The 16,401-nt window shown below is 52.0% G+C and overlaps 2 long non-coding RNA genes across 3 annotated transcripts in view; one reads left to right on the top strand and one right to left on the bottom strand.

Annotated features, from left to right (window-relative positions):
- Nucleotides 1-2,928: 2,928 nt before the first annotated feature.
- LOC118001817 overlaps nucleotides 2,929-16,401 on the top strand; it is a 35,028-nt gene continuing 21,555 nt past the window's right edge. The window contains exons 1-3 of the long non-coding RNA XR_004676848.1: nucleotides 2,929-2,941; nucleotides 3,216-3,311; nucleotides 7,007-7,066. This is a non-coding gene — a long non-coding RNA (uncharacterized LOC118001817). The remainder of the gene's footprint in view (nucleotides 2,942-3,215; nucleotides 3,312-7,006; nucleotides 7,067-16,401) is intronic.
- Nucleotides 9,801-16,296, bottom strand: LOC118001816. 2 transcript variants are annotated; one of them, XR_004676846.1, is made up of 4 exons: nucleotides 16,158-16,207; nucleotides 12,296-12,459; nucleotides 11,422-11,460; nucleotides 9,801-10,077 (listed from the first exon to the last, which is right to left on the bottom strand). It is a non-coding gene; the product is annotated as an uncharacterized LOC118001816 (long non-coding RNA). The 2 variants fall into 2 exon arrangements; XR_004676847.1 differs by lacking the exon at nucleotides 12,296-12,459 and having other exon boundaries at nucleotides 16,158-16,296.

Here is a 16,401-nt window from a genome sequence, read left to right as displayed (position 1 = left end):
CACCTTTGCCCCACATTTTCCTTATATAAACCTGGACATATTTTCCACCTTTTGGAGACAGTCTTTGAGACACTAGTTGGCTGTCTTCCAGGCATTGGCTTCACTGAAACAAATTCCTTTCCTATTTTACCACTACTCATTTCTCCACCTTTGGGTTTTGTCAGCAGTGAGTGGCCAGAGCTGGTCTGATTGGGATCCCCCCGCCCCCCCCAGCCAGGTGCTCAGACACCCCTGCCCCCCCATTATAATTTCACTATGATTTAGTGGCCAAGGACTCTTGAAATACTCCCCACTCCTTGTCGGCTGTAGGGCTTGCTTCACTAAAGACCCATTTCAGCAAGTATGCTTTGAAAGCCATTTTTTCTTGGAAATTGATGCTTGTGGCTGGGATTCCTGGAAATCAGCTGTTTGAGGTGCTAATCCTGTTGAAAATGTTGTTCAAGTTTTCTTGGGATTGGATTGAACACTCTGACCCCGTCGCACATGATTTCTTGAGTCCTTTATTTGAAGCTTTATCCTTTAAGGTATTCAGATAGAACCATTGTCTCCTTTCTGAAAAATTGTTTTTCTCTTCACTAATTGTTCATGCCTCCTAACGCCATGTGAGCTTCTCAGATGTGGCTAATACTTTCCTGGGTCGATTATGGTTTTTTGAAAGTTGTCTTTTTTATTTTACTTTATTTTTTAGTCTTGCAGTTAGTGTGTGTTCATGGTCTTATCTCTTCTCTGTCCGGCACACCTGGTGCCGAGTCTGGGCAGGTTGTCCCCAGGGAAGTGCCACAGGCTTAAAAATGAGTACAGAGGTAACTCACCAGAGGTGGTTGTTTGTTTCTAAATAATCACCTTGGCTGCTTCAGAAGGCCACGATGCACAGTGACTAAGCCCGGAAATGTGATTCCAGAGCTCCGGGATTACATCTTGTCTGGCTATCTCCACGGGTCCGTCAGCGCTCCTGGCTCCTTCGCCTCACCTGTGGAAGGGCTGAATGATGTCCGGTGCCTCTGTCGGGGCCACATCGGCAAAGTTTAAAAAGAGCCATCAGGCTGAATCGTGTACCGTATTTTCAGCAATTCCTAGAGGTATGCCTTTTAATAAGAGCTCTTTTGTGTCTTTTGACAGCTGATTGTGGTACGGTCCCAGCACATCAGCCGGAGGCTGGGCTCCTGGGCTGAGTTGTCCTCCTCAGTGGGAGGCAGGGGGCTTGGCCGGTCATCACAGGAGGTCCCAACCAACGTCCTTCTCCATAGGCCTTCCCCAAACAAAAGGATGGTGTTTCCCTTCAGTCTGCCTACCTCAGAGTGCTGGTGGAAAATTCCAGAACGTGGAAGTTTTATAAACACCCAATAAGGAATTCAATTTCACTTCCCTCCCCACTGCCTTTGGGGCTCCATGTTCTCAGTCATTCAGGTATAACGATCTTGACATCCCACCAGCACTATTTTTATGTCAATGATTTCCCTATTTTTATTATGTAAATATCGTTTCATTTTATGTTATTAATCTGTGACCTCTTACCCTATGCCCCAAGTTACCTTATTAGAGTGAACACATTGAAGCCCTTCGCTCTGCTCTTCAGCGAATGCTTTGAAAACAACATTATTTTTATTTTGGATGGAATTAATTTTCACGATCTTACTGGCCTGATTTTGTAGATAGATAAAGTGCCTCCTAAATCAACACTAAGAATGGAATGGAGCCTCTCCTGTTAACTCTGACTCCATTTGCTCTGAAATATAAAGTATCTGGGATTTGAGCTAGTTTATTATTATTTTTTTTTGTAAGCAACTGGATTTCTTAGTGACTTTATAAAGATGAAAAAGACAAAGGGATTGATAATTTTTGGAAGCAGTAAGCCATGGTCTTATATATTCTTCTCAAAGGTAAAGGAATTTGCTGTAGAAATGAATAGAGGTATTCGACTTTAACACTGTTTCCCAAATGGGGACCAAACATGAGATTAGCATGTAGAAGCCTGGGAGATGAATCTTTTATTCTGGGAGAGAAATGAGAAGGAACGGTGGCTGGAAATGTCTCCTTGAGACACGCACACGTCCTGATCCCTCTCGAGAGAAATTGGGATCACCGGTCCTTCATTTCCGGCCCTGCCCTGTGGTGGGTGCCTTCGGGCACGTTCCTTCTCTGTGAGCCTCAGGATTTTCTCATCTATGAAACTGGATTGTTAAATCCCCATTAGATGGAAGTTAAATGAGAAAATGTGCAAGATGCGCACAACATTCTCCCTGGAACTTGGTAAACGATTGACCCTACGTTGTTTGAATTAATATCCGCCCCACCAACTCTTGTCCTGACTTGGACAGGTGCTGTGATTGGCGGTTTGACCAGCCCACTTTGCTCTGGATCCCCCCGCCCCGCCCCAAGCCTCGGCCGCCTCGGGGCTGGGCCGCCGGGGCCAGGATCGTGCGCCCAGGCGAGGGGGCTGGACGGGACCGCCGGCGCGCGGGGAGCGGGGCCTCGGGGGCCGCAGCCCCTGCCGCCCCCCTCCCCCTCCCCCTCCCCCGGCCGCGCGCTCCTGCGGCCCGGCCCTGCTGCTCTCCTGCGGGGGCCCAGCGCTCGGGATGGGGTGGGCGGCTGGGAGGAAGCGGAGGCCCTGCTTCTGCTGCCCGGTGCGCGGCAGTTCCGACACCAGGGTTTTCTTCAGTGTCCGAGCAGGACAAGCCGCTCCCCTGCACCTGGCTTCCTGCCTCACCCCCGTGTCGGGCTAACGGGGGTCTCGTGGGGCTTAGGGAGTGGTTGGCGAGGGAGGGGGTGTGGGGGCGCGCGTGTGTGCGCGCGCGTGTGCCGCGCCGCGAGGGAGAAGGGCAGAGTCTGCCGCAGGGCCCCCTCCTCGCTTCCCCTCTTCCCAGCCCCTGGTTGCTATGCAGTTTCTATGGCAGCGGCATCCTCAGACCCAACTTGCACCCATCATTTAGAGCTAATTAAGGTAAAATAGTGGGGGGAGGGAAGGAGGGAGTGGCCATGGAGGGGGGAGGGGCGAGGCCGGGAAGCCGCGCGGAGGCTGCAAGCGCAGGTTCGCCCTGCGGTCTGGGCTCGGCTCGTCGGCCCGGCGCGCAGCCCGCTCGCCCCGCAGCCATACTGCGGACCCCGGCCCCCCCCCGCCGGGCCCCTCTCCCCGCGCTGCCTGCCCCTGCCCGGGCGCTGACACCCCGTCTGCCCCCTCTCTGCACTGTTCGGTGCCCCTGCTGCTTCTCTCCCAGCACTTGGTCAGACGGAAAGGAAAGTTTTAAAAAATGCCGATTGCACAGTTGCTGGAGCTATGGAAGAAGATCGAGGTGGAGCCCATGGAAATAGAGGTGAGCACCAAGGAGAGAAGAATGCATTCTGCAGGAGCCTAACTGTGGCTCGCGGCATGTCTCATAGAATGGATTCGTATTTACTGGGGACTTTTATGTGACAGAAGCTTGAATATTTAATGTGTGCAGGGCTGTGTATGTCGTGTCCTATGGATGCATGCGCGTGTGTGCATACATGTAAACATGTGTACAGGTGCCCACACACGGGGCGTTGGGTGGGGTGTAAATTAAATGAATGAAAGCCAGTGCGTTGAAGGAAGAAACTGTTGCTCTTAAACCAAACTTCAGGATGCTTCCCGAGCAATGTGTGTATCTTGGAAGTCTTCACGGGCTTCCAAACTAATCTGCGTCCGTTTGATTTTCCTTCAACAAGTGGCTTTACATTTTAAGATCTCCATTTGCTACAGTCGAGGATGAAACCAGGGGCAAAACAGTGATGACTTCCTAAGAAACAGAAGGCATGAAGACAATGCAGGGTTAATAGTGTGTGTGCCTTTCAGTAAAGACGAGTTGTTACAAATAAGGAGAAAAGATAATGAAAGTGTCGGTGGCCCCTCCCCAGGGCTGGCTGGTGGGTGTCCCCTCTGATTCTCTTTAACTACATGCTTCCCCAGGGACCTGGAACTCTCTGGAAGTCTGGTCCATAGAATTAGATTTCCTTAATTTGAATTACAGATGATCAACACACATTTGTCCGTGAAGGGTCAGTCCCTCGTCCATTATTAGACCATCTACTGGATTCTTAGACAGTACCCGTGCTGTCTCTAGCAACTCAGATTGCTTTCCCAAATGGCAAATTCTAATAACTTGCTAAATGTTTACTAAGTCCAAGCTTTAATTTTTGTCTTATCTCCTATCCCAGCATCACGTCTGTAAATTCAATTCTTCTTTTAAATGTTACTTATGTTTATATGTACAACCTCTATGTTGAGACATTCACGTAACAATTTTAAACTGAATGGGAGATTCTGTTTTAGAAGAGAATTTACTTAGTGTTTTAAAGTGCTTTTTTGGGGAGCCAGACTAACTTAATGCTTGTACTATACACTGATGTTCGACAGAGGGGGTAGAGCACTGCATAGATACGAAGCCTATTTTCTGATGGAAGAATGTACCATTGCTGCCGATGACTAGCACCCAAGTCTAGAGAGGTGACACCCCCGCTCTTTATGTCATTGACTGTTCTGTTTGCCCAGGATGTCGTTCCTGGCGTCCAAGACAGTGCCTTAGAAAGAGCCTCTCACTTACAAGGGTTGCTAATTCAGGGCTCATTTTTTTTTTTTTTCTTTTGAGAGAGATTTGAGCTTTTAAAGAAAGTGAATGAATGAATTGAATTAAGAACGATTAGCCAGGAGTTCTCTGACTTCCTGGTGCTTTCTGAAGCCCTCTTAGTAATCCGAACTATGTCTGTGGTGGAGACCCAGCTCCCAGCCCCCGCACAGCTGGGCCCCACAAAGAGGGGGGGGATTTGGCTTCGGGGCAGAGAAAGGAGGACAGAAGTGGGGAAGCGAAGGGGCTTTGCATAATTTCTCAAGGGGCTCCAGACTTCACATCACTGCTGCTGACCGAAGCTCTAAGGAGCCGCTGGTGTCGGAAATATTTCTGAGATCGACTGAAAATGGACCAGCAGTCAGTATATTCATGTTATTCAAATATGTCACGGACAGCACTGCCTTGCCACCCCATTTAGAGGGCAAATTTTAAAAGTTTTGAGGTTGATGTACATGCCACAACAAATCACGAAAATTGGATAAAGCAGATGGTCTCAAAGCCAAAAAAATTTTCTTCAAGCTTCCTGGGTAGATGTTTGAGGATTGCATACCCTCTGCAGTATGCTTTATGGAGACAGAGCATCCAGTCCCATTGCTTTGGAACCCAGAAAATCAGAGCTTTTTCTGGAAAGGTTAAATGTGAAGCCTTGGTCCCGAAGTCCTTCGGGTCCGGGGGAGTCCTCTGAATCCACACAGATGGGAGATCTGTGTGCTCTGGAACTCAGGCTTATTTTGCTTTCCAGGTTTGCACATGTTTTATGTTGTATGTTACTAAAATATCTCACATGTCAAGACATTGGGCAAAACACATGGAATACGTTTGGCCTCTGCACTCCAAATTAAATATCACAAAATCCTTGCGTGAGAAGTTTCACATGCTCTTCCTGTAAGAGAATCTGCTATACGGCGCAAGTGATTCTATGATTCGCTTTTGCACAAATTTAACAGGACTAATGGCTGGTTTCCCAGTGCTAGCGACCAACACTCTGGGATTCCAGTTCTTCTCCAACTTATGAGTCGCTCTCCCCTTGCCTTGTTTTCTTGAACTGGCCTGGGCTGGGTTTGAGGCTCACTGTACTGGACACACCGTTATCTTTACATAAACCAGCTTTGCCTCAGCACATAGATGGGGGAAACTCATTTGATTATCGAGGGAGAGTATTTGCGGTTTTATGAATGGTTTTGAAATATTTCGGGTGGTATATTTGACCAGTTAGTGAGATGTATTTTCAAAGAAATGTATGCTAATTAAAAACTGGGCCCTCCATAAAATCCCTGAAGAATCTGGCCTTAAAAAGCAGCATACATATGATGTTTTACTGGCTTTCAGCAGGCTTTATCGTGGCCAAGGGCATGCCTGGGGTGGGGCGGGAAGGTGAGAAAATGGGAGACAGGATGAGTAAGGTGGTGGTGGAAGGCTGCCCACAGGGGCTCGCTGACCCATTTATCCCCTTTTCATGTTCTTTTAAAGGAATAAGCATGACCTTCCTTTCTGGGATGTCCTCATGCATTAAAGAAAGGAAAAGCCCCTGTCTTTAAACAATGCAGATCAAATAGGACTCCCCGACATCTCACGGCCTAGCTTGTCCGTTGCTGGTTATCTTAGAGCCGCTAGGTGAGCAGACCGCCTGGAAGTGAGGGACCCAGCCGGCTTGGGGTGGTGGCGGGCAATGGTGCCCATGCTGCGAGTCGGCTGGCACTGCTCCTCGAGCTCGCTCCACATCCCTCAGTAGGTAGATGCTGTTAACGTTCCAGATGTATATAGGGAAACTGAGGCCCAGGTTAAGCAGTTTGCTTTAAGTCATGATGCAGTAAGCAAGACTCAGACCCAGACCCTCCTGGTGAAGACTTACCCTACAGAAACACTCTGCTTTATGTGTTTATGGGCCAGGAACTTGACTCTGTCCGAGTTTAGTCATTCTCTGAGCATCAGCTGAGAGATTCCGTCCAAACAAGAATGGTTGCAAACGCCTTCCATTTGTCACTTCTCTGTTTCTGTCTGTTAGTCGTTGAACCCCCACTCGAATCCATAGGCCCTGCCTTGCTGGTCAGGGAGTTACGTAAATCAGTAAATCACCTGCTGCTTTCACTTGTGGCCGGAGTTATACACGCTTGGCTGATGGAGTAATTTACAATTGTGGATGCAAACACTCTGTGCTTTATTCACCGCCTGTTACGCTGAATACATTTCCTGGCAGGAGGAAACCTGCGGTGCGTTCCTTCCAGGCAGGAAAGATCCATTTCCTGCCTGGAGCTGCACGAGGTTTCAAGTAGACACAGGTGGGAGGGGGCCTTGGCTTAGTTGTCCTGTTCTGCTGCGCTAATAGGGAATAGCTCGTTCGCCCTCGTATTGATTACCGGTGTGATGCTCTTTATAAGAGTGTTGCCATGCTGACGCCATTCAATGTGTATCTTTGTTGTCAGACCGCCGAGGAGGATCTTAACCTGGACTCGGAGCCCACCGTCAAAGATACCGTGGAAGAAGTAATTATACGTGTTTTATTATAGCCTGATTCTTTGGGGAGGAAGGTGGGGTGGAGGGAGGAATGGCAGTTTGAAATTAACAGCCCGTGAGCGGTTATTTTAGTGAAATATATGTGTGTAAACATCCACCTACACAGACCCATACATGCACACATGTATGCTGTGTATATGACAGTCAGTACATTTCCCTCAAAAGGGATACATGAAACAGGAAGAAAAATCACAAACCAAGGTAAAAGGCATAGTTTTGGGGCATGGGCTTTTCCGAGGGAGATGTTGTATCATCCCCAATAAAGACAGGCGTGTGGAGTAACCAGCCGGGGCACCGAAGTGATACATAATTTCACCTGCCGGAAGGCCTCTGAACACGTGTGAGGCTGTGCTCTCTGAGCCCCACGAGCAGAGTAGGGAAGGGCCCCTCTGTGGGGAGCAGGTCAGGAGGGGAGACGGGGGTTGTGGAGCGGACACCCTGCAGGGGCGTGGAGTGGGGAAGAGCCAAGGGCATTAGCTGTCGCTGGCAACGTCAGCCTGGGTTCCACGCTGTGTGGGGCACGTGCCTGACCCGGGCGGCAGGAAACGGGGTTCGCCCTCAAGGGAGCGGAAAGCTCCAGACCACCCCCGAGGTCGTGGGGGACGTTGTGGGGCCAGCAAGCACGCTCTGAGGGGCCTGGGACAGGAAAGCGCTACATTCCAAAGGGGAATCACAGCCAAAGGAAAGGGATTCTGCTGAAGCAGCTGCACGTTGACCGCTTGTGAAGAAGTGCCCTCCGTGGCCGCCGTAGCCGGGGAAGGTTGGCAAGGCAATTAAGCATCTTTCATTTCCTGAGTTGTTCAGTGATGCACCACTTGAAAGCATAAAAGTTGTAGGATGTGCAATTCTGTTGCTTTTTATAAAACAGCTGGGAAGGTCTGGTAGCTGGGAGGGGTGGATCAGTGAACGTTGCTGGCTTTACAAAATGGTCTGTTCGGGTGCTAAAAACCGTCTTTCACGTCTGTCAAAATGCATGCCCGCCAATCTGCATTTTCAGCCCCATGCCACCGGATCTTATGATCACAGGACATGATATGTTGGTTAAACAAAGAGAAAGGGCACAGAGCGGCCTCATCTTTAGCCGGCGGCCTTCCAGCTCTGCTCTGCAAGCAGCCCGGCTCGGCTCCTGGCTTTGCAAGGAGCTTCCAGCGTTCTTGAACAAAACGTTTGGCCTGGGGAGTGCTTGCCTTCCCTGGGAGAGTAGGTGTAGCCCTGTTTTTGCCAATTTCACGGAGGTGAAAGGCCAAATGGCCTATGAGCCAGAGACTTACTTCCCTGAGAGGACAGGGCAACTGGACGTTCCCCGGGAGGGCCAGTGGATAAGGGAGGAGGCCCTCCTTGCAGACTAACAAGGTCCAATGCCCAGGGTCTCAGAGAAACCAAGCCACGCCTGACTGCCACCTTTATTTACACTTTGCTAGGCATTTGTGGGAATTTTGATCACCAAAAACCCGCGGTGCGTTCCTTGCAGGCAGATTGCTGTGGTATGTTAGCAGTAGCTCGGTTCAGGAAGCTCTGCAGCGCGGAGCTCACATAGCTGGTGCCGAGTCTTCCCCTGGTAGGGCCATCCCGAGCGCCATGCCTGTGCGACAGGGTGTGCTCAAAAGTGCTTATGCAATTAACAGAATCTTTTTTAATTTTTTAATTATTTTTTATCATCATGTTATGTTACTCACCATACATTATATCATTAGTTTCTGATGCAGTGTTCCTTGATTCATTGTTTGCGTGTAACACCCAGTGCTCCATGCAGAACGTGCCCTCTTTAATACCCATCACCAGGCCAACCCATCCCCCCATCCCCCTCCCCTCTAGAACCTTCAGTTTGTTTCTCAGAGTCCATCATCTCTCATGGTTCGTCTCCCCCTCCGATTTCCCCCACTTCGAGAATCTTTTTTTAAAAACAGATTATTTATTTGAGAGAGGGAGGGAATGCATGAGCACGGACAGGGGGAGGGGCAGAGGGAGAAGACGACTCCCCACTAAACACAGGCTCCATCCCAGGACCCGGAGATCATGAGCTGAGCCAAAGGCAGACGCTTAACAGACTGAGCCACCCAGGCGCCCCTAACAGACTAAGCGAGAATCTTTTAATTCATTCACAATATTTATTTCCTAAGATCTCCTAGTCTCAGGGTGTCTTATCCTTAACATTTTGGGTGGAAATGCAGGTGCTGATTTGTTGCAATAAAATTATTCGACCTCTTTAAAGTTATTTTTGATAATGGGAGGTGAGACACAGCAAATTATTACTATTTCCCGATGGTAGAATATCAATTTAACTTTGACTCTTAATAAACGAAGGAAGAATTTCCGAACAAGTTTTAGGAGTATTTTGCAGGACGCAATGTTGCTATGTGACAGGTTCGTGGTGTTTGCGGGGCCCCTGAGACATAGCGGGCTGCTTCCTGAGGTTTCTGATAGACGATGCTGGAAGCAACATGCAGGTCCAGCCACAGCAGATGGGTGTTTTCACAACTGTCTGAGGGTTGGTGGGAAGCAAGCGCTTCCTTGTGCGTCCTCTTGGGCCTTCAGAGTGGAACTGCGGGGTCTCCTGTAACTGAAGGATTTATGGCTCAGACACGGGAGGGAAGTCAGAGCAGAAAAGTTTCACACCGTTGGCCAGTCTGACGTGTATGATGATGAAAAACCCTATTTAGGAAAAAAAAATTCAAATCAACAACAGTTCATTCAATCAAGAATATTTATTGACGCCCGGTGGGCAGAACATGGTGCCCAACATGGAAAGATGACAAGGAAAGTGGGTGCATCCTGGAGGCATGCGGGAGGGGACACGGGAGGGGACTCAGGAGCCGCTGTGGCCTTGTGGTCACTCTGATTCGGTGACTGTGTGTGGCGTCTTCATAAGGATACATTTTAAAGCATAGAACACACTTGGGACATCTTATGTATAAATATCTCAATGTGTGGTTCTCGTCCAGTTGTATTTCACATCATGGCTCCGTCCATGGAAGAACGTCTAGAATAAAGATTGCAATTGAGACAGGAAGTGGGTGTGAGTGCCACGTGCCTCTCCTCACCATTGCAGAGGGAAAGGCTGCCCCCTACCCAGGGTGCCCTTGCAAAAGAAAAAACCCTCAGCTGATCGCGTCAGGAAACGTTTCTTCAGCTGTGTCTTTCAGGGGTTATTGGGAGGGACTCACAGTCCTGGAAGGGAAATCCGGGAGCAGAGAGTTGACCCGTGAATGTGTGGGAGGCGCCTGCTTTGTGAGATTTGCACTCCTGTTCCCTGTCTCCTTTTGCAGGTTATGTGTTGCAAAGCTGGGTGGGAGGTGAGGATTTAGGACCCTACCAGAGTACATGGTTGACTGCAGAATCACATGCTTCGCTTGGGCACACAGTGCAGGATTAGTCCACGGGTGACTGAGCCTAGGTGTCTGGGAAGCCCCTTGGGGCTCCACACAGGAGCCCTGTCATTGGTCCCTGGGGGCAGTGGCGTGTGGTGTGGTGTGGGGAGGCAGGAAGGAGAGGGCCCCTTCCAGGATGCGGAAGCCAGGCCTCTAAGCACCGCTCAGCCCCAGACTTCGCGTACCCACACAACCCTTAACCTTCTGTCTCTGGATCACAGACACAGGTGTTTTAGACAAGTTCCTAATTTCACAGAACAACCTGTGAAAAATACTGGAATTCGGTGTATGCATTTTTAAAGTGCTTAGATATCAGGGTTATGTTATTAATAAAGACCACTTTCTTGTCGACTTCAGAAACAAGGTCCAGATAAGTTATTCTCCACATTGGCATGGTTTTACTTTATTTCCTCAAGATGACTGGGGTGTTTCCCTGTCCCCCCTGAGCTTCTACTCCGGGTTTTGATAGCAGAGATTCTGGCATCTGTAGGCAGAACAGTGTGTGGGGGGGTGGCATCTGCTGAGGTCAGCTACCTCTTGGTGGAGAGCTCTGTCGGGGGCAGAGGGGGGTACCAGGGCAGAGCAGACAACTGCGGCCCGTCTGAGGATGCTTGAAGATACAGTCCCCACTGCCAGGCCCCTGGCCTCTCCTCAGGGGTCAGGTGGACCAATGGCGGTTATTTGGGGCAGGATGTTCTGTCAGCGTGACCTCCTTTAATGACCAGCAGCCTGACTTCCAAGCAGATACAGCTTGGGCCCCTTGATTTCTCTGCTTGGGGGCAAGGCCAGGGAAGAGATTTGGGGGAGCATGGAGGACCCTTCATGCTTGAAGGAGAGAACAACCCAAAAGTGTTATCAGAACCCTTTGGGCTAAAGTCATGGTCAGAGTGGGATGTCACCGGGGTCGGGGCTGAGCCACCCTGATCACCTGTAGGTTCCAGCGTATCTTCTCTTACCTGTCTCGCCCTGGGGATCTAGACAGGGTTCCATTGTTCCTTTAAAAAAAGAAGAAACAATCCAAACTGGTTTGAATAGAAATGAGACAAGAAGAATAATGAAGCCTCAGAACTAATAAAGCAATTAAGAGCAAAGCAATTACAGTTGAAAGCGAGAGTTAGCAGTTTGGAACAGAGATGGTCGGTCTTCCGAGCCCTGCTCAGTCTCTGCCTGCCTGTCGGGTGCTCGTCACGTCTCCTGCGGCTGGCGTCGCCCACGTCACCTCCGCCCCGTCAGCCCGTTTTCGTTCCTGCTGCTTTCCGTTTTTCCGTCCGGCAAAACACAGGCTTGCGTTCAGGCCTCAGGGAGACTCTGGAGAAGGCGCTGTACCCAGCATGTGTTTGGAGGAAGGGTCGTGGGCTGAGCCCGTGAAAGCCCGTCTGTGCTTGGCCCCGGCCGGCTCGGCAGCACCCCGCACTCGCGCTGACTGGGGCAGAGGTGGAGGAAGATGGGCCATCTCGTCGGGGAAATTGCTGCAGCATGCCACGGAGTCGGCGGTAGCTCTCTGCGAGCCTCCACGCGAGACCAGGGGTCGGCTCTTCCCACGCGCCCAGCCCCGCGGCGGGTCGTCCCGTCCCCACCGGGCCTTCGCGCCCGTCACCGCTGGCCGCGGGAGGACGGCCGCGGCTGGTTCCGCGGCCGAGACGCTCGTCTTTCTGCTTCTGTGACAGAGCCAGCAGCCGGCCCGTTTCTGGGGGGCTTTCCCTCTGGCGGTACAAGGACCGCCTCGACTGTGCTGGCCCTGCGCGCCCCCCGGGGACCCTGTCCCGCTGTCTTAGAACACCCTGCCCGGGGGCAACGCGGGCCCGTGTTTGGGCGAGCAGAGCAAATTACCCGCACGGTCTGTGTCCGGGCTGGAGGCGGGGTGAACAAGCAGGTGGCCGCGGGGGACAGGCCAGCAGCGGAGGTGGTGGCCGGTCACATAAGACGCTGCTTGTCCGGGGCCAAGGGTGCTGACCCATCCATGACAGCCAGCAATACCCGTGGCCGGGTGGCTGCTAAATCGCGAAGCAAACACCTCGTTAAAGCTGCACTTCAGCCCAGAGCAGGGCTTGGAAAAAGCCCTAAGATCAAGTGTGGGGTGTCCTCTAGGGCCTCCTGTGTTTGAGCCCCCAGGGAAGGATGGCACACCAGTCCCACCAGAGAGGAAGCCCAGTGACTCGCTGGAATAAGAACGCCGCCTCTTAACGCGAATCTGATTTCTATCACCTTCCGTCCTTGCTGAGCCGCAGAGAGGTGAGAGGGAGGTCCCTTACTTGCCCTCGGTTTCTCAGGTGGTGAAATTGAGGCACCGAAAATGCTGTGATTCGCTCAGTATGATGCAGAGCCAACAAATAAGGGAATTTCAAGCCAAAGCTATTCACGCTGCTGTGCTTTCTAATCCTAGAATCTCTGATCCCCTGGTGTAGCTGATGGTGGCTGATGGTTTTTTGGCTAATGGGATCAGGGCCCAGGTCAGACGCTGTGGCTTGTCTTCTCCTCTGGGCTTAAAGCAAGGTGACAGGTGCCTCCCCGGCCCACACACGGGAGGCCTCGGGCAGCGTCCCTGCAGCCATATCCATGCTTCCTGGGGCTGTGGGGGAACTCAGGGGCTCTACATTGTCACACTGGGATTCTCTCCCCTTTCCTCTTTTCAGAATTCTCTCTCCCGCTCTCTTCAAAGTGGGAAAATACAGAATTGGTTTCTATGTGTACCAAAACATCCAAGAATTACAGAAGTTCCTTATCTTCTGTTAACCTCAGATGGATAATTTGAGTATTTATGGTAAGAGAGGATACCTGTATCCTCCATAGTGATGCTCTATGTGTGGGGGTAAAATTCAAAGTATCAGGTGGAAAATTGTGTAGTGTATGACCGTTCAGATATTTTGAGGGAATAAAGAGTAAAACAGCAGAACTATACTCATGTAACAGGTGCAGCTGTGAGCTGAGTGTGGAGACACAGACTTTGCAATTTATGTGAGTCATAAACCTCTCTAGGGAATCGTTAAGACATATTTTTCTCCAAGATGTAGTACCAAAACACCCCTCAGTGCCAAATGCGTGTTGAGTAAGCAGCCAGCTGGGCGTCGGCAGCGTCTCTGCCCTCCGTCTCTGTTCTGGCCCCGCTTCCCTGGGTGCTGGTGGGGGGCTCGGGTCCCTCGGCCCTACCCCGGTTCCCATCCTCCCCAGAACGAAGGGAGCAAGCGGTGGGCGCAACTTATATGCAAAGAACTTGAAGTCTCTTTGAAGACCTAGTTTGGGGAGCATCTACTGTCTATTTTAGGCTTGACAGAAACATGAGTAAGACCTCCTGTTCTTCAGGAAATCATAATCTTTGAGGATTCAGACACATAAACGCCTTTTTCCAGAGTAATAGGATAAATACCAGAGGGTGATTTCTAGATTCTTCTCGAAATGACGAGGGTCTCCGGGGATGTGGGGGACCACAGGCCCTGGGCGCACGCCTGGTGGGAGCCAGCCCTCCCCTCCCCCCCACTTCCTCCCACCCTCCCTCCTCCTCAATTCCCCCGGCAAATGTCTGAGTGAGCACTGTGTGCCTGGCACTGTGCCAGGCTCTGGGGACTCAGTGACTCAGATAACAGACAGACTAAAGTCTCTGCTGCATGGACCTTCCATTTTAGTGTTCTTTCAAATAAGCAACTAAAGGCGACCATTCCATTCCAAGTGGTATAGGGAGAGCAGTGGGGATGGAGAGTGAGGGGGGCCATGTCGGCAGAGTGGTGTGTGGAGAAGCCCCTCTGGGCTGGTGGGGTTTGGGTTGGGACTTGAATGAGGGGACACACCAGCTAAGGAACGTGGGGAAGACAGTTCCAGGCGCGGGGTGGGTGTGGCGGCCGGGGGAGCGCGGGAGCCCCGCGTGGAGAAGGCGGGGTGCAGGGCCGTGGGGACCCGGCTCAGGTCTCTGGGTGTTACTCTGGATTTTCTGGGAAGCTGCGGGGACTTCTAAGCAGGACCCTCCCTTGGAGCTCATGCGGAAAGAGTAGCCTCCGGGAGGCCGGTGCAGGCGAGCGGCGGGGTGCAGTGCACGGCTAGCAGGTGTTTGTCGGCTGCCCGGGTACGGCATCCAGGCAGCCGGGCAGCCGGGGCTCCTTCCCAGACTGCGGTGTCAGCTCCACAGATGGGGCTCAGACAGCAGACATTCATGCCCACAGTTCTGGAGGCTGGACGGCTGACCTCGAGGAGCCAGCCGTCGCTTCCTTCCAGGCTGGGAGGGAGAGCCCCCTGCAGGTGCCTCCCGAGCCCGGTGTTGCCGGCTGTCTCCCTGTTCCCAGGCTTGTGGACACGTGGCCGGGTCCCTGCCTCCGTCCTCACGGGATGTTCTCCCTGTGTCTTTACACAAGGAGTCCATCACATTGGATTAGAGCCCACCCAGTTGATGACTGACTTCTTAGCTAATTATGTCTGCAGTGACCCTCTTTTCAAATAAGGTCATGTGCTGAGGTCCTGGGGCTTAGGACTTTTGAGGGTAGAGTTCAACCCATAACAAATACAATGTTTGAGAAACTCAGTTTTCTTGGCCTCATGGGTCTGGGGCTCAAAGTCTTTGGTGCAGACCCTGCTGTTTAGGGCATGAACTAAAACCCACGCGTGTACACTGACTAGGTTTGTAGCAGTTTCTTCCACACCAACCAAGCAGCGTGTGGGGCTCCCTCTGACTTTGGGCAACCCCAAGCTCCCGGTGCTGGGGGTGCCTAGTTTGGGATGAGAGCACGTTTTGGGGTGACTTTGCCTCAGACACCCGACCTCCGCCGGCACAACTCTCCCCCTCGGTCAGTCCCTGTCCCTCTTGGAGCGTGGTCGTGGGGGATGATGCTTACATGGCAGCAGGAGGAGGGAATAAAACACAAATCCTCACACATGCTGCAGAAACCCTCCCCTGTTCTCAGCCACGAGGCCCCCATCCCGGGCCCTCTCCTGACTTCACTGCGGTGTGCCTCGGTGGGGGGCCAGGGGCGGCCAGCGTGGTGGGGACAACGCGTGTCGAAAGAGCCACGGGCTCAGAGCTTTTTAATTTTTACGTTTTCTTGCTCTGCAGTTAGGCTCCTTTCTTGGGCTTTCATCTTGCCTTCCTGCAGGCCTAGGAAACCGCGTCTTCTGCCCCTTCCCGACACCTGACGGGCCCCGCGGCCGCTGCCTCCCAGAGAGCGGGGCGGCCTCCGTGACCAGAAGGCCGCGGCGGGGGCTCGGGCTTGCAGACACCTTTAACAACACAGGGAGGAGTGGGAATACGCAGCTTTCTTTTCAAGTACGGGGAGGCCGTGCGCTCCATCCTTCGTGACCAGTGAAGCGGCTCTGCTAGATTTACGAAAAGCCAGCACGCTCACTATGGAAAACTGGAAGACGGTTGGCAGTAGGCCTCACGAGCGCGGCTGACGGACCCCGGGGACCTGGAGTATTGCTGTGGGGTTGTCAAGGCGCATGTAGAAGTCAACCCAGAGGGCGCCTGGGTGGCTCAGTTGGTTAAGCGACTGCCTTCGGCTCAGATCATGATCCTGGAGTCCCGGGATCGAGTCCCGCATCGGGCTCCCTGCTCGGCAGGGAGTCTGCTTCTCCCTCTGACCCTCCTCCCTCTCGTGCTCTCTCTCATTCTCTCTCTCTCTCAAATAAATAAAATCTAAAAATAAAAAATAAAAAAATAAAAATAAAAAAAGAAGTCAACCCAGAACCCTGCCTTCGCCCAGCCCTGGCCTACCTGCACTGTGCAGCCTTCTGTTCCCTGGGTCTGGCCGCCCTGCAGCATGTCCCCGGGCTGCCCCAGCTTGCTCAGGTCCGGAGGAGGGCAGAGGGGACGGAGGCGGGCCTGCTCCCTGACGGGGCGTGCTCACTCGCAAGTCTGACCGTCAGCTGGAAAGTCTGATAAAGCTGCAGATCTGGCCTAGCAGGTCTCGGGGGGCCTGAGAGTCTGCATTTCTAATCAGCCTTTTCCCCAGGGGTGT

Source organism: Mirounga leonina, unplaced genomic scaffold, assembly GCF_011800145.1.
Source record: "Mirounga leonina isolate KUSES-001 unplaced genomic scaffold, KU_Mleo_1.0 Mir_54, whole genome shotgun sequence".
Lineage (NCBI taxonomy): Eukaryota > Metazoa > Chordata > Mammalia > Carnivora > Phocidae > Mirounga > Mirounga leonina.
Note: the sequence above shows the minus strand (reverse complement) of the source record. Positions and strands in the feature narration are given on the sequence as shown.